We start from the raw sequence: 14,270 nt of genomic DNA, 5'->3' as shown, positions 1-14,270 counted from the left end.
GGGGGGGGGGGGGGGGGGGGGGGGGTGTAGTCCAGGTTTATACGCGACAATAGGTCGGTAGGTTAAACTTAGACCGGTGCCGATATTTAGACCGGTAGAACCTACCGGGCTACGTAGATCGGAATTTTATCCCTATCAATATACTTTTACATTTTAATTATTTTTTTAAAATATAAAAAATTATAATAATATATAAAATAATTATATTTATTTTAAAAAGTAAAAATAAAAATTAAAACGAGAAGAGGTTCCAGCGGACTGGTTTCCGGTCGAAACCAGTCCCACTCTGCTGGAACCCACGGTCATTTTGACCAAAACACCACTTAACCAACTCCAAAAAATGACTTTTGGAAAAAAGTCCGAAAGTCGTTTTCCAAAAAAAAGGGTTAATTTTCCACAGTCAACGAAAATTGTTTTATGTTGGCCACATTTTCCAAGTGTTGCCAAACACTGAAAACCTGAAAAGTGATTTTCGAAAATCATTTTCTAGAGAAATAGGTAGATACCGATAGTTATAGAGAAACATTGATCCTAATGAGATAGTAGTGATGACGAGATGCTAGGTAAGCATATCAGAATGGTGGTAAGGTAGGTAGGTGATGATAAAAATATGTAAGTAATGGTGAGTGGGTGAGCATGTAAAAGTATGTAAAGATAAAGATAAATTTATAAGTCAAAGATAAAGATAAATTTATAAGTCAAAAGTAGAAATTTGTAGATACTGAAAATATATTTTAATTACATATATCTTGTGCAAATAACAAGATTTTATTCTAATTACTTACAAATCAATTATTTTAAAAATTTCTCTTAGCCAAATATGGTTTTTAATCTCCCCCCGCCCCCACACACTATTACCCGAATTGTTATTTATGCCATCTAAATTAAAATTTGAAAAGTAGCACTCTAAATTTTGAACATTCGGAAAAAAAATTCATATGATCAACCCAATTTGACGTGTATATACATGCCCACACCACTCAATGTTATTGTAACCTATCATTAGCATTTGTAAATTAAAAAGAAGAAAAATAATTAAATTTTAAATATAAATGATACCCAGAATAGTCATTTGACTATATCATAATTCTCAAATTGGTTTTCGAGCAATTATTAGTTCACCCATAATGATCCATCGACTATAGAAAAATTACTCAATTTAGTAGTTGATGTACATAATGGACGACTAAAATGAGTAAATTTTTGCATAGTTAAGAAACTATTTTGGGTCAATTTGATAGTTGATGATCAATTTAAAAATTATGAAATAGTCAAAGAACCATTTTGAATATTAAATCTTATAAATAACTCCATTTTTTTGTCAATTACTATGTTGTGTGATGACATTTCTGTTACCGGCCATTCCAAATGAGGGGTCACAAGATTGAACCCATTTCAAAAATATCCATTTTTATTAAAAATAAACGTTGATAAATATGTTTCTGTTTTTTTCCCCATCATTTTTATGAAAAAGGAAAAATGATAAAATTGTAGAAAAAAAAAAAGAAAACAAAAAGAAAAGCCATAAAGATTTTTTTTTTTAACAAAATAAGTAAATTGATTAGTTGGGAGATTTTTTTTATTTTAATGTGTACATGTAGCAAATCATTAATTAACTAATTTAATTTAACCAAATTAAATTAAAAATATATATATAACTAATAATTCTGTTTACTAAGAGGTTATAGAGTGAGTTGACATTGGATTCGAACATTTTTGTCCCATATGAACACTGGCAATCAAAGTTAAATCCACTTACTAGCATGTGAGATAAGATTATCTGAAATCCTCCAATTATATTAGTAAGAAGATTTCTTCATTCTATTTTTGGGTGACAAAGCATTTAATTCTCAGCTCATATACTTGATGATTTAAGATTTTCTTTTCCATAGGTTTGCCAAAATTGTATGAATAATGCACTATTTCTTCTTTTAGCTAGGCATGTTTTGGAAGTTGTCTTTTCTCTTTGATTTGATCAATTTGATTGATTGCGATAAAAGGAGACATTAGGTGAGAGACTTTTGTGTACTATACTATTTGTTGTTTGAAAAAATTGATGATAATATGTTATCACAACGTGATTATATTTTGTATTTAGTATAATTGTAATTTTCATTGACAGTACTTCTTGTAAAGTGAGAGGTACGTTGCGCTAAACGCATGTTATGATAACATGATTAAAGTTATCTTTATCCCTTGACTTATACAATTTGATGCTTTTAACATAACGCATGTTGAAGGACTGTTATATGACATGAAATTTAATGTATGATAACACATGGATGATGGGAGTGGGTTCGAGTCTCAGGGGAGGCAACTGTGCTTCAGTAGGTTGAGAAAGTAACTAGGAACAGATACTACATTGTAACAGAGTCAGTAGTACTCAAAAAAAAAAACAAATGAAAAGTGGTATATTTTAGTGACATGCTCACTAAAATGATGGAAAATGATGGTTACGTAATGGCACTCGGTTGTACTCCCATATGAAAGGGGGTGAGAGATGATATTGACTCCGCTTTAGTAGGTTGAGAAAGTAGTAAGTAAGTTTTCGACAGATTGAGTTGGAGAGTAATTCTCAAATTATTATTTAGAAATTATGTACAACAAGCAACCTAAGTGAGCTATTTTTTCATTTGCTGGATGCTATTCAAAAGCTTAGGTACTGTGATTGAGTGTGTGCATGCAATCTAATGAAGCATATTTATTGAAAGACAAATATGTGCATTTGATTGAATGACCTCTACATTTGACGCTCCCCACCTTGGGTTTATGAGATACCAATTACCATAACCCCCTTGGAAGTAATGTGTCTAGTGTCTTGCCCTTTGTTGACATGCTCAATGCAATGCATTCTTGTGATTCTTCATTAGTTTTAGTTTTCTTCTTTCTTTTTCTCCAGTATAAAAAAAAAAAAAAACAAAAACAAAAACAAAAAAACAAAAAACAAAAAACAAAAAACACTAAAAGTAAACAAATTAAGAAATGTATAATTGAGCCTCACCCATATTTGTTAGTTATATTTTCTATAGATAAAATTTTGACCTCATGCCATAGACTCAAGAAAAGCAAATTAAATGCTCTTTGTGGGCAATAAGCAAAAAGTTTAGCCTATATGTTTAACTTAGTTACTATGATTTACATCGAGCTGGGTGTGGGACACCCTTGGGGTTGGAGATTCAACATTTTGGGAAAGAAGAAAAGCAAATGCTTTAATTTTCTTCTTCTTTTTTTTTTTTTTATAAATATAATACTATATTTCCCTCGTAAAATGAACAGATACTGCATTGTAATAGAGTTAGTAGTATTCAAAAAAAAAATATTTCCCTCCTAAATTTTCACATCTTTATATGTTACTATGTGATTCAATCTCTTTAAATTCAACTAGTATTTTCACTCGTGCGATACACGAAATGAATTTGTTATAATATATTAAGAATATTTGGATTGACATACAATTATTTAAATTATAACATCAAATATTATATAGCGAAATTGAAGATATGATTTGGGTCATTTATGTTTGTTGATGTTTTTATCATATCATTGCTTGAGTTCGAGCAAATAATTGCTCAAATTAATAGCTAATGTGTAGATCTACGCATGCGGTGCTGTAACTTTATAGATTTTATATATCATTGTTTAGGATTTTTATAAATTGGACAAATGTGATCGTTCTCTAGAAACTTAGTTATTGTAATCAATTGCTATCATAATTCATTTGTATAGATGATTTTTTTTGTCTAGATATATAACAATTTTATCATTTTGAGAAGAAAAAAAGCATAATATCATCGATTGTATTTAGTCTTGAAGTTTCTTCCCACATCCCTTACTCTTACGGGCATTGAAGTACCATTCGCTTTCTATGGCTATGATTTTCCCAAGTACCCAAAATTCTCCAACCTAAAAATTAATTACACAACATCTGAGAAATATAACGAGTGAATTTTCAAATGATTTCAATACAAAACTAAACCTTTGATTTTTACCTTCTTGTTGTCATAAATATCTTTCAAAGAAGTAATTGTGTCATTTTCACTCGATAAAGCTTCCAATTATCCAAATCTAGTAATTCTTGAACTTGAGCTTATACTTCGTATTAGAGTCTAGAACCTAGGCATACTGATTTAAACGAATTACCCGAAATCATCAAACATGTTTGAAATAAAATATGATATGGAGTGGAAAAAATTGAACTATCACAATGCATCTCCTTGAAATTGAGGAACTCAGGCATTCATAGTTGACCAAATCTTTGTTGCAGTGTATGAACTGGATATCCTAACCTCACAATCTAATATGATAAACAACTTTAAATAGTTATAATATAATCAAATAAATTTATGCCTGCCACTAGTACGTAATTACTTACCATCATTCAGCCTGACTCTACACAACTGTAGTATAACGATCAGTGGATTTGCAAAATCACCATTATAGTAATGCAAGACAGAATCCACGTGCTCATCCCACAGGGTAATCGTCAGTTGACTCCCCCTGAGTGAAAACAACAATGAAAGTGATGACACCCAAATTTATACTTAAGCAAATCAAAAGGCCATCTAAACAAATACATACCGAGAATCTACAATGACAAAATTAATCAACCTTTGGGGATTTGAATTAACTTAGATAACTTTTGGCCTAGTAATGGAAACTACACGTCCAACCAAATCTGCGAAAACCAAACAAAAGATTATAAATTGTCATTCATGAATGTACTATTAGAAATTTAGTATAACAAAAAGAAATGATAACACATCCAATATAGAAAAATTGAATGAAGAATTTACTAATTAGCCGATTGCTATTCACTCCTCCATGAGTCTTCAACGATCCAAAATCCTTGAGTTTGAACATGTGTTTAGAAAATCGGATTCATCTAGATCTGTAACGCTAGCTAATCAAAGTGTCGTGGTTCGCTTTCATAATGTGCTTATGCTCGCACGACTTAAACCTCATGTGACATATTTGCACAACACAATTGTGAATATCATAAACTTCCCCTTCATTCAAGAGTTTGTTGAATTTTATGATGACAAACTCTTTAGGGATTTGTAAATGGATACAAGTTTCCTGAGAAAGATCATGTCATTGCAGAATAGTGCATGTAAAGAGGAATTAGTGACCATGAAATTTAAAAAATCAAGCCATCAAACATAATACATTTTAAAATAAGCCATAACTGCATATTGGCCTAGATAAAGTATAGCTATTTGGTAGTCTAGCTGAGGCGGTATGCCATTTTATTATTGGCTCACTTCTTACTACAGTACATGATTTTTAATTCTAAATTACTATTAGATTGTTTGTTGTTGGGATTGACTTTTTATAAAAAGGGAAAAAGTTCCTTTTTATTGACACACACACTGTTATCATGCCTTGGCCTAAAATATTATCCTGTAGATTTTCTTATAGTTCTGTTAGATAAGAAAACATAGAAAACATTAAAGTCATTTCCATTTTTTGTCCTATTGTTATTGGGGCATTACCAATTTTAGTCCACTTCATTAATTTTTGCCACATTGCGGCCAGTCTTATTTAGTCCTTGCCACTTTTAGTCCACCGTTAAAATTTTTGTCAAATAATCATCCAAAACAGGGGTATTTTAGCCTTTTCATGCTTTGATCATCTCCTTTACCATTTGCAGTGGTTTTCCTTACTCATTTTTATCCAATGAAGAGGTCCGGCGAAAGCCATGGCTTTGTAATGTGGCTCACATGGCTTTCGTCGGACCTCTTCATTGGATGAAAATGTGTAAGGAAACCCACTACAAAGGGTCAAGGAGATGACCAAAGCATGAAAAGACCAAAAATACCCCTGTTTTGGACAGTCATTTGACGAAAATTTTAACGGTGGACTAAAAGTGACAAGGACTAAATAAGATTGGTCGCATTGTGGCAAAAATTAATGAAGTGGACTAAAATTGGCAATGCCCCCAAAAAATTACTACAAAAGTTTTATCAATTGAAAAAAAAGAAAATAGCATCATAATCTTTGCAGTTAACCGTTAACTTTCTTTTTGCTAGGTTCATGAAATATCGTTAATGATTGTCCCATATTCTTTATCTCTGGAATATGTATTTCTGGGAGTAATGTGATAATCAGTTGAGTGATTGTTGGTTGATCGTAGAGCGTTGATATTCTCTAGACAAATAACTGTTGGAAAAAATAGCATAAAATGGCATTTTAGTGGCTATATTGTGGTACAAATATACGTGGGGTCCACATACTTTTGATTTGGGTCGAGTAAAAATGGATTCGGGTTCTTCGTAGTTAGACGAAAAGATTGATATATTGCACGCTCAAAACATATAATGGGTGAATGAGAAATTGGTTCTCAAAATTGACCCATTTGAGTTAGAAAAATGAAGAGAAAAAGCATTCAAGTAGCTTTTGTCCCACATAGGTTTGGGAAGCAGGTTTGCACACACCACTACTTATACAAGAGTCTTTCCAAGGTTTATTGAACTATATAGCATATGCTCTTTCTCGCGTACAAGGAGGTGCAAATGAAATTCTAAAATGAACCGCCTGCAGGAACAACAAATATTTTTTGTACATCTCGAACAGTAACGTAGGAAACCTTAATAATATAGGTTAATAGTATAGATGTAATTTTCTCTTCTTTTTTTTTTGCTTCTAGTTTTCAATTTAACGGTACGACTACTATTTTAATTGCCCTAATATCAGTGCTCTTTCAAACAAAGCTTCAAACACCATCCTTATTCTTGTCAATTGGCGTCTACGTAATCTCATCCTCCGGTGTTGATCTTTTCTTCCTCATCCACTCGCATCAATTTCATCCACATTGGATTTTGAGTGAGCCTTGAATCATTCATCATAAAGCTTAGGTCAAACTTTCACAATTTTACTATTGAACTAGCTTCAATTCTGTGATTTAGTTAAGGTTTATGTCTTTTGAGTTGGTCCAACGTTAACCTAAAGATTATTCCCTGTGGTGTTGGCCTCACCCTAAATTAGGAGAACAATTAACGCATATTTCGATAGTAATTTCTTAACAAGTATCATAATTTTTTTTATATTTATCTATTATTTTTCTTATAAAGTAATAAAAAAAACAATATCAATGATACACTATTTAAATTTTTTTTAAGAAAAAAAAAAGTTAATGCAATTAGGAGTATGAGTTAGAAATGTAGGCAGGCATCCACAAGTTTGAAATGTCCCAATGAAAAATCTGATGCTGATGTGCAGACTTTGGTGAAAGATGAATAATTGAAGGAATTTTCTAGAAGCAGGATAGGAATATCCACTTTTGAGTTGGGATAATTATTCATCAATGGAGAAAAGGGGACAAAACATGTTCAAAAATTTGTGGTCCAGCAACTGATGAGAGTAATTGATTCTGTTCTTTCTCAGCTTGGAGAGCTCATTGCCCATTCTTTTTTTTTCTTTCATTTTGTCTTTTTCACATCTTTTGCCACTTTTTTTGGGTCATTTTCTTTTGGATAATATTAGATACTTTAAAAAAAATTAAATGCATTATTTTTCTTCAATCAGTTCTAGTCATTTTAGCATGTCTTTCAACCGTTGCAAAAAATTGAATCACGTGCTCCATCCAACTAAAAACCTAAGCTGATAATTGGACTGCACATATTATATTTATGTGCAACGTGTGCGGTAATCCACCGAAGCAACACGTGGAAGTCTCTTTTTTGAGGGTGACGCGGAGATTCGAACTCATGATCTTTTGCATGGCTCTGATACCAAATTGAATCATGTGCTCCATCCAACTAAAAGTCTAAGCTGATAGTTGGACTGCACATATTATATTTATGCTCACACAAAATACATTGTTAATTTTACCCAAAAAAAAAAAAAAACAAAGTTAGAATTTTTGTTTTCCGAGCAATGAACCCATAAACCTCCATTAGAAAAAAAAATACACACACACATATACATATAATAATAAGTCTCATCCAAATTATATCCTTAATTTATGTCTGTTGTTCACTTTTTTTGTATTCTAATAAAGGTATATATTTTACTTTAAATCTTGTACACTTCAATTTTATTGGACAAAATTGTCTCTACTACATTCTTGTTAGACAAACTACCCTTACACCGTTATAATTCTGTTACTATTTAATTCTAACATTGATGAATTCATCATTATTACCATACATTTATATCTATCATATCTTTTTCCTATTATTTAATTATCATTTTATTAAAATTATTATATAATTAATTTAATTGTTGATTATATTTTAATTAAATTTGTATAATGATAAATCATATGTGTGTGTATAATGTATACATTATTTGCATATATATAACTTGAACTATAAATTTTTAATTATTTATATTTATTAATGTTTTAATATTAGACATAAATTTTTGTACATCGCACGTACAAAATGCTTGTGTGTGTCGGCTAATCAGACGCATAATACAAGTAAAATTGCAATGGATGTTTAAGATTTCGTTACTTGAGAGACAAAAATTGAAATTTTTTAAAGGTAAGGTTATATTCTTATACTGCTAAAAAAAAACTAAAACAATTAAAATTGCATAATTGAGAGATTAAAAAATGCATTTTTCAGTATTTTTTTAACGCGAAGTGAGATTGACAGTAGTTAAAGAATAAAAATAATTTATGATGAAAAATTAGAAGATGAAATAACACGATTTGTAAAATAATTGCAAAATTTCTACTTTTAGAATTCAACACTACATCATGTGGATAATACTATAAGAAAACAGTTTAAACACTTACGAATGTACTTGTAAATTAAATATCTACAATTTAAATACTTTGAGATTTTAATGATTTATCTACAAAAAAAATTAGTAAATTAAATATTTATGAATTTCATTGATTTATTTATAAATTTTGTGTAAATAAACTCTTTTTTTTTTTTTTTTTTTTTGTGGTAGCAACGTGTCAATGTCATGCTCAGCTCCTGACTATTACCTTTTGACTGTCTTAATTGCCTTGACGGGTTAGACCAAGAGTGTATCAAATCGGGTATAATAAGGAGTCTAATTATCTCGTCATAAATTTTTTTAAAGTGCATGAGATTAATTTTTTTTTTTTTGTGTAAAATTCAGAGACGATGACTTATTTAACTATTAATTTCTCCTTTATATTTTGGAATTGTTTTTTCAGTTTCATCAAGAAATAAATAATGAAAAAGTAATGTTGAAAGATGAGTATGATTTCAGATTAGATTCGCAGAGGACCACATTCTCTAGTTGCTGTCTATACAGAAAATGACTATTGAACATCTGACTGCCCATAAATTAAAGTCAGTGCAAGTACCCTTGCGGCCTAGCTATGTTTGGACCAATCATTATATTATTGCATGCAACGTGGTTCACATAGTTTTGAGGACTAAAATTTAAAAACACACAAAATAAATTATTCTAACTCATAAAATATATTATCTTATCTTAGAAATTTCATTATTCTAACATATAAATTACATTATACACTATTCTAATTCATAAAATACATTATTCTAACACATAAAGTATATTATTCTAATTCATAAAATACATTATCTTATCTCAAAAATTTCATATATATATATATATATATATATATATATATATATATATATATATATATATATANTATATATATATATATATATATATATATATATATATATATATATATATATATATATATATATATAAATATAATTATACTTGATATACTACTGGGCATCAAGCAAAGAGCTATTATTTGCAATAGCAATTTGAGACTGCGAACAACAACAAGGTGCTACTGTTTGCAACACCAAATTGATGTTGCGAACAGTAGTTCGCTATTCATAGTATCATGTTGTTAAAAAATATATTACGAATATAAACATAAAAAAGAATAAAAATAAAAATATGCAAGTATTTATATGAATATTATGAAATATATAGTAAAATTTGACGGTGATAGATGAAATTTCATTTATTTAGGAGAAAAAGCTGCGCTCTTTGAGAAAGTTTAGAAGTTAGGGAGAAAAGTTCATAGAGAAAGTTTAGAAGTTAGAGATAAAAAGTTAATGGAAAAAAATAAAAAATCAAAATATACAAACAATAATGAAGAAAAATAATATCATTTCAATTTTTTAGAGGAAGATTGTAAAGTTTAGGAGAAAGAAAAAATTGGTAGAGTTTAGGTATGAAGAAAATATGAGTTAATTATATTCCAGAAATAATCCTTCGACTATTGACTTTAATTTTACCAATTTTTGTCTTCGACTTTTAATTTTACCAAAGTTGGTCCCTTAACTATTGATTTTGTACCAATTTTGATCATTCTGTTAAATATATGTTAAATAAGTGTTAAAATTGAGGGCAAAAATGTAAAACTAAATATTTTAACCTTAACTCAAGAAAATATATAGGATAATGAAGAAAAATAATTTATTAAATTTAGGTATAAAGTTTATAGAGTTTTAATTGAGAGAAAAAAAAACGTCAGAGTTGGTAGAAAGAAAATTTTAAAATTTTGGGTTGAAAGTTGGATACAAGGAAAAATCTAAAAAAAAAAAAAAAAAGTCTTAAAATTAAAAAGTCTACCCAAATTCATAATGTTGGGTTGAAAGTTGAATACAAGGAAAAATCTAAAAAAAAGTCCTAAAATGAAAAAGTCTATCCAAATTCATAACGTCAGAGTTGGTAGAAAGAAAATATCACCCGACTTTTTAAAAATCTTGATTGAACACCGCCTGACTTTTAAAAACTCTCTAAAAATTTGAATATAATTGAATACCTCTAAACTTTTTTAAACTTCATAAAAATCTTAAAGTCATGTTTGAATACACCCCCGACCCTTTAGTTTTTAAGTATTGGCTTCTTTTCAATTTTAGTTTACGGTATCATTTTTTGCTTTGCTATTGTAAAATTAGGATAAATTCCACTCATATATGAAGTATTCACCTGCTAATGAAAACGGTCAAATCCTAACCAAATTATAAATTCTCTACACACAAAAAAGCAAAAAACAAAAAAAAAACAAAAAAAAACAAAAAAAAAAAAAAAACAAAACAAAAAACAAAAACAAAAATCTCATACAGTTTCACTCACGTACATGTCTTTAATTTCCTTCAATATAATTCCATATCCAAGAGATACGTAATAGGAATTAATTAATAGAAGTAAATCATTTCTCCATCATTATATTGTCATATTTCAATAGCTATCTGGACAGGGAGAGGGGTCTTAGCTTTTTCTTCTTATTCTTCAGCTATGTTCAAGCAACGGTATCATTATAGGGATTTATCAATTTAGTATTGAATCTCACAACTTCATAGACAAGTGAGAATCCTAAGAAGAGGTTTTGGCACTTCAAATTTTTTAGATGATTGTGGTTGGTTAGTTGGTATAGGTTTCACTATTTAGTTTTTTCTTTCTTTCTTTCTTTCTTTCTTTTTTTTTTTTTTTTAATTTGATTAGACTTCATTTGGAATTAGGGCTAAGAGCAATTCCCGCAAGAGTTTATTTCTCAATCAGAGTTATATTAGCTACGTATTGTTTGCTTTAGTGCAAAAGGATTGATTTTATGACCTTGTCCTCATTTTAAACGTCACCAAAACAGATATTAGATGGTGGACTGAAATTGCGAAGAAATTGATAATCAATGATTAAAAATGATTAATTTTATAACTACCCTAAAAATGATTAGCCTTGCCCCACATTTGGTTACAATGAGGAATTATGAGGAAAGAAATTGTAATTTTGTGGAAAAGAAATAATAAGTTGGTAATAAAATAATTCAAATTTTATTGTTTGGTAGGTAGGAATATAGAATTACTAAGAATTTCAATTATAGTGTTTGGATCATATGAGAATAAGTCGTTTAAAAAAAAAAAAACTAAGAACCAATTTCAGCCTTAACTTACATCTAAATAAGTCGAACAGACTAGATCATACTTTTTTTAAAAAATAAAATATGATGGTATTTTCGTAATTATCACTAATTTTAATATGAAAACTTCAAAACCTGCACTTCTCAAAATTTTTCAGGTTTGTACATTTAGTATTAACATTTTGCGTGCATATTTAGTATTAAAAGATTGCCGTTGCAAAAATGTGAAAGTGCATTGCACTTCGTATTTCGATTTTAAAGTTTATGATTGAATTTTTTGTTTTATTTGGTTTAGTGGTTCACTTTTTATTGCTTAGCACTGTTAGCAGGGTCTAACATTTACAATTAAGATTTAAATTTTAACTTTTTCATTTGTTTTTTTTTAAATTTATTCAGGTTTGCATATTTACAAAAATGTCACTACATTTTTTTTTTTAAATTTGATCTGTCTAATATTTACATATATAAGATTGAGATTGGTTATGTTCTTAATTTTCTCATGGGTGTTCTCATGGAGTCATGGGATCCTAAGTGTGTGTGTGTGTATATAACTTTTACTCCCTGATGTTACAGATAATGATAAGTCCCAAGAAAAATATCTACATCATGAATTTGAGAGTACACATAATAATTTCCTATATATATATATAAGGACGGAGCCAGAACATCGACTGAGTGGGAGTCAATACTTTTTAATTTTAATGTCTAAGGTAGACTAAAAAAATATTTAATTTATCTTGTGAATGCATGAATGAAAGAGAAAATAAGAATAAATGTTGCTAATAAGATTTAAACCTCTAGAATATGTTTTATTATTATTACATCGAATTTGGAGTTCAACCAACTAAGCTACTCAAACTATTAACAATTTAAACATAAATATAACTTTTATATACACTTTGCCCCCACACTACCTCCGTCTATGTTAATATATGTGTGTGTGTGAATTCCTTTCTACCAAACACCTCTACCATTTCCCTAAACCTACTTTTGTCCCCTGAGCATCTTTTGCGTTTTGTGTTAATGTTGGTAGGCGTAACATGATTTAACCATATAATAAATACAAAGTGGAACATAGCTAAATCGATGATATTTGAAAAAGTATCGTGGATCTTGAATGAAAAACTTAAATGTTCCAATTAATCATTAATTCAATTTCTTATAAGTATTAGATGATATTTTATTATTCTGAATTAAGAATAAAAATAAATGCATAAGAAAAAAAAAAGAAAAAAAAAAAGGACCAGGACACAAGAAATGATTATGCAGTTCGGAGCTAAAACTCCTACGTGAGACTACTCAGTTTTTACCCAATCCACTAGATGATCACCAAAAGTTACACAAATTGAAATATATGTCCTAACATACAATACAATGACCCTAAGCCAACACAACCTTCACAATCTCCCTTGAATTGGTACACTGCAAGCCAAAATATCTTCAATCTTCATTCATCATAAAACGCCACCAATTAACCATATGAATCTCCTTAGAACACACGAACAAGATAGATAAACTTTAGAGCATTAGTTGTTCGAATTCCAGGCTTCATTCTCATGCCTTAAATAGTGTAGATCACTTAACCACCCACTCGTAAATGTAGCTGCATGCTGAAACTAGCTCATAAAATAAGAGTCATCCAATTTAAATGTTGCCAATATATGTTGTCCACATAAAAATAATGGGTTAGAAAATTTCGCCTGGACGGTTGACTGCTCTGACTCAGACAGATTTTTTTGGCGTAGTCTAGACTCAAAGTAGCTTCAGATTCTGTTTGAAGATCCAGACGGTAAGACAGACCCTAAAAATACATAATATAAACCAAAATGTGTTTTGACAAATAATTTAACCAATAACTAAAAAAAATGTGTATCATTTCTACACTTACAAGTTACAATGTTTAATGAAGAATAACACAATTTAATATGATCCTCCCTTACTAATTAATCAATTGAAGCATGTGTTACGCGTTCCATCTCAATTTAAAGCCCCTCATGTGTGCGGGCCGATTACTTTTTTATGGGGTCCAAGCAACACGTGGACCATAGTCTCTTTTTTTTATCGGGTGACGCGGAGATTCAAATCCATGACATTTGACATGGGGTTGGCTTTAATACCAAATTGGAGCATGTGTTCCATCTCAACTAAAAGGCTAAGCTGATATATAGCTAGACTACATTTATGTTTATACTAGTTTTACACGCGCATTGCGCGAATAGGTTAATGCCCAATGTTTATATATATTTAAATAAATATTTGAAACTATATCAATGCAAGATTATATAGGAGAAGTTTATACATAGGTAATTGAATGTCGAATTTGTTTATTTAAATATGTAACTCAAAGTATATGAATCCAAGATAATATATGAAATTCATTATAATTGTCACTAAAATAAATGTTTGCAACTTTGTAAAACCGATAGTCTAA

This window comes from Ipomoea triloba, chromosome 9, assembly GCF_003576645.1.
Source record: "Ipomoea triloba cultivar NCNSP0323 chromosome 9, ASM357664v1".
NCBI lineage: Eukaryota > Viridiplantae > Streptophyta > Magnoliopsida > Solanales > Convolvulaceae > Ipomoea > Ipomoea triloba.
The sequence above is the reverse complement of the archived record's forward strand: the minus strand, read 5'-3'. Positions refer to the sequence as shown.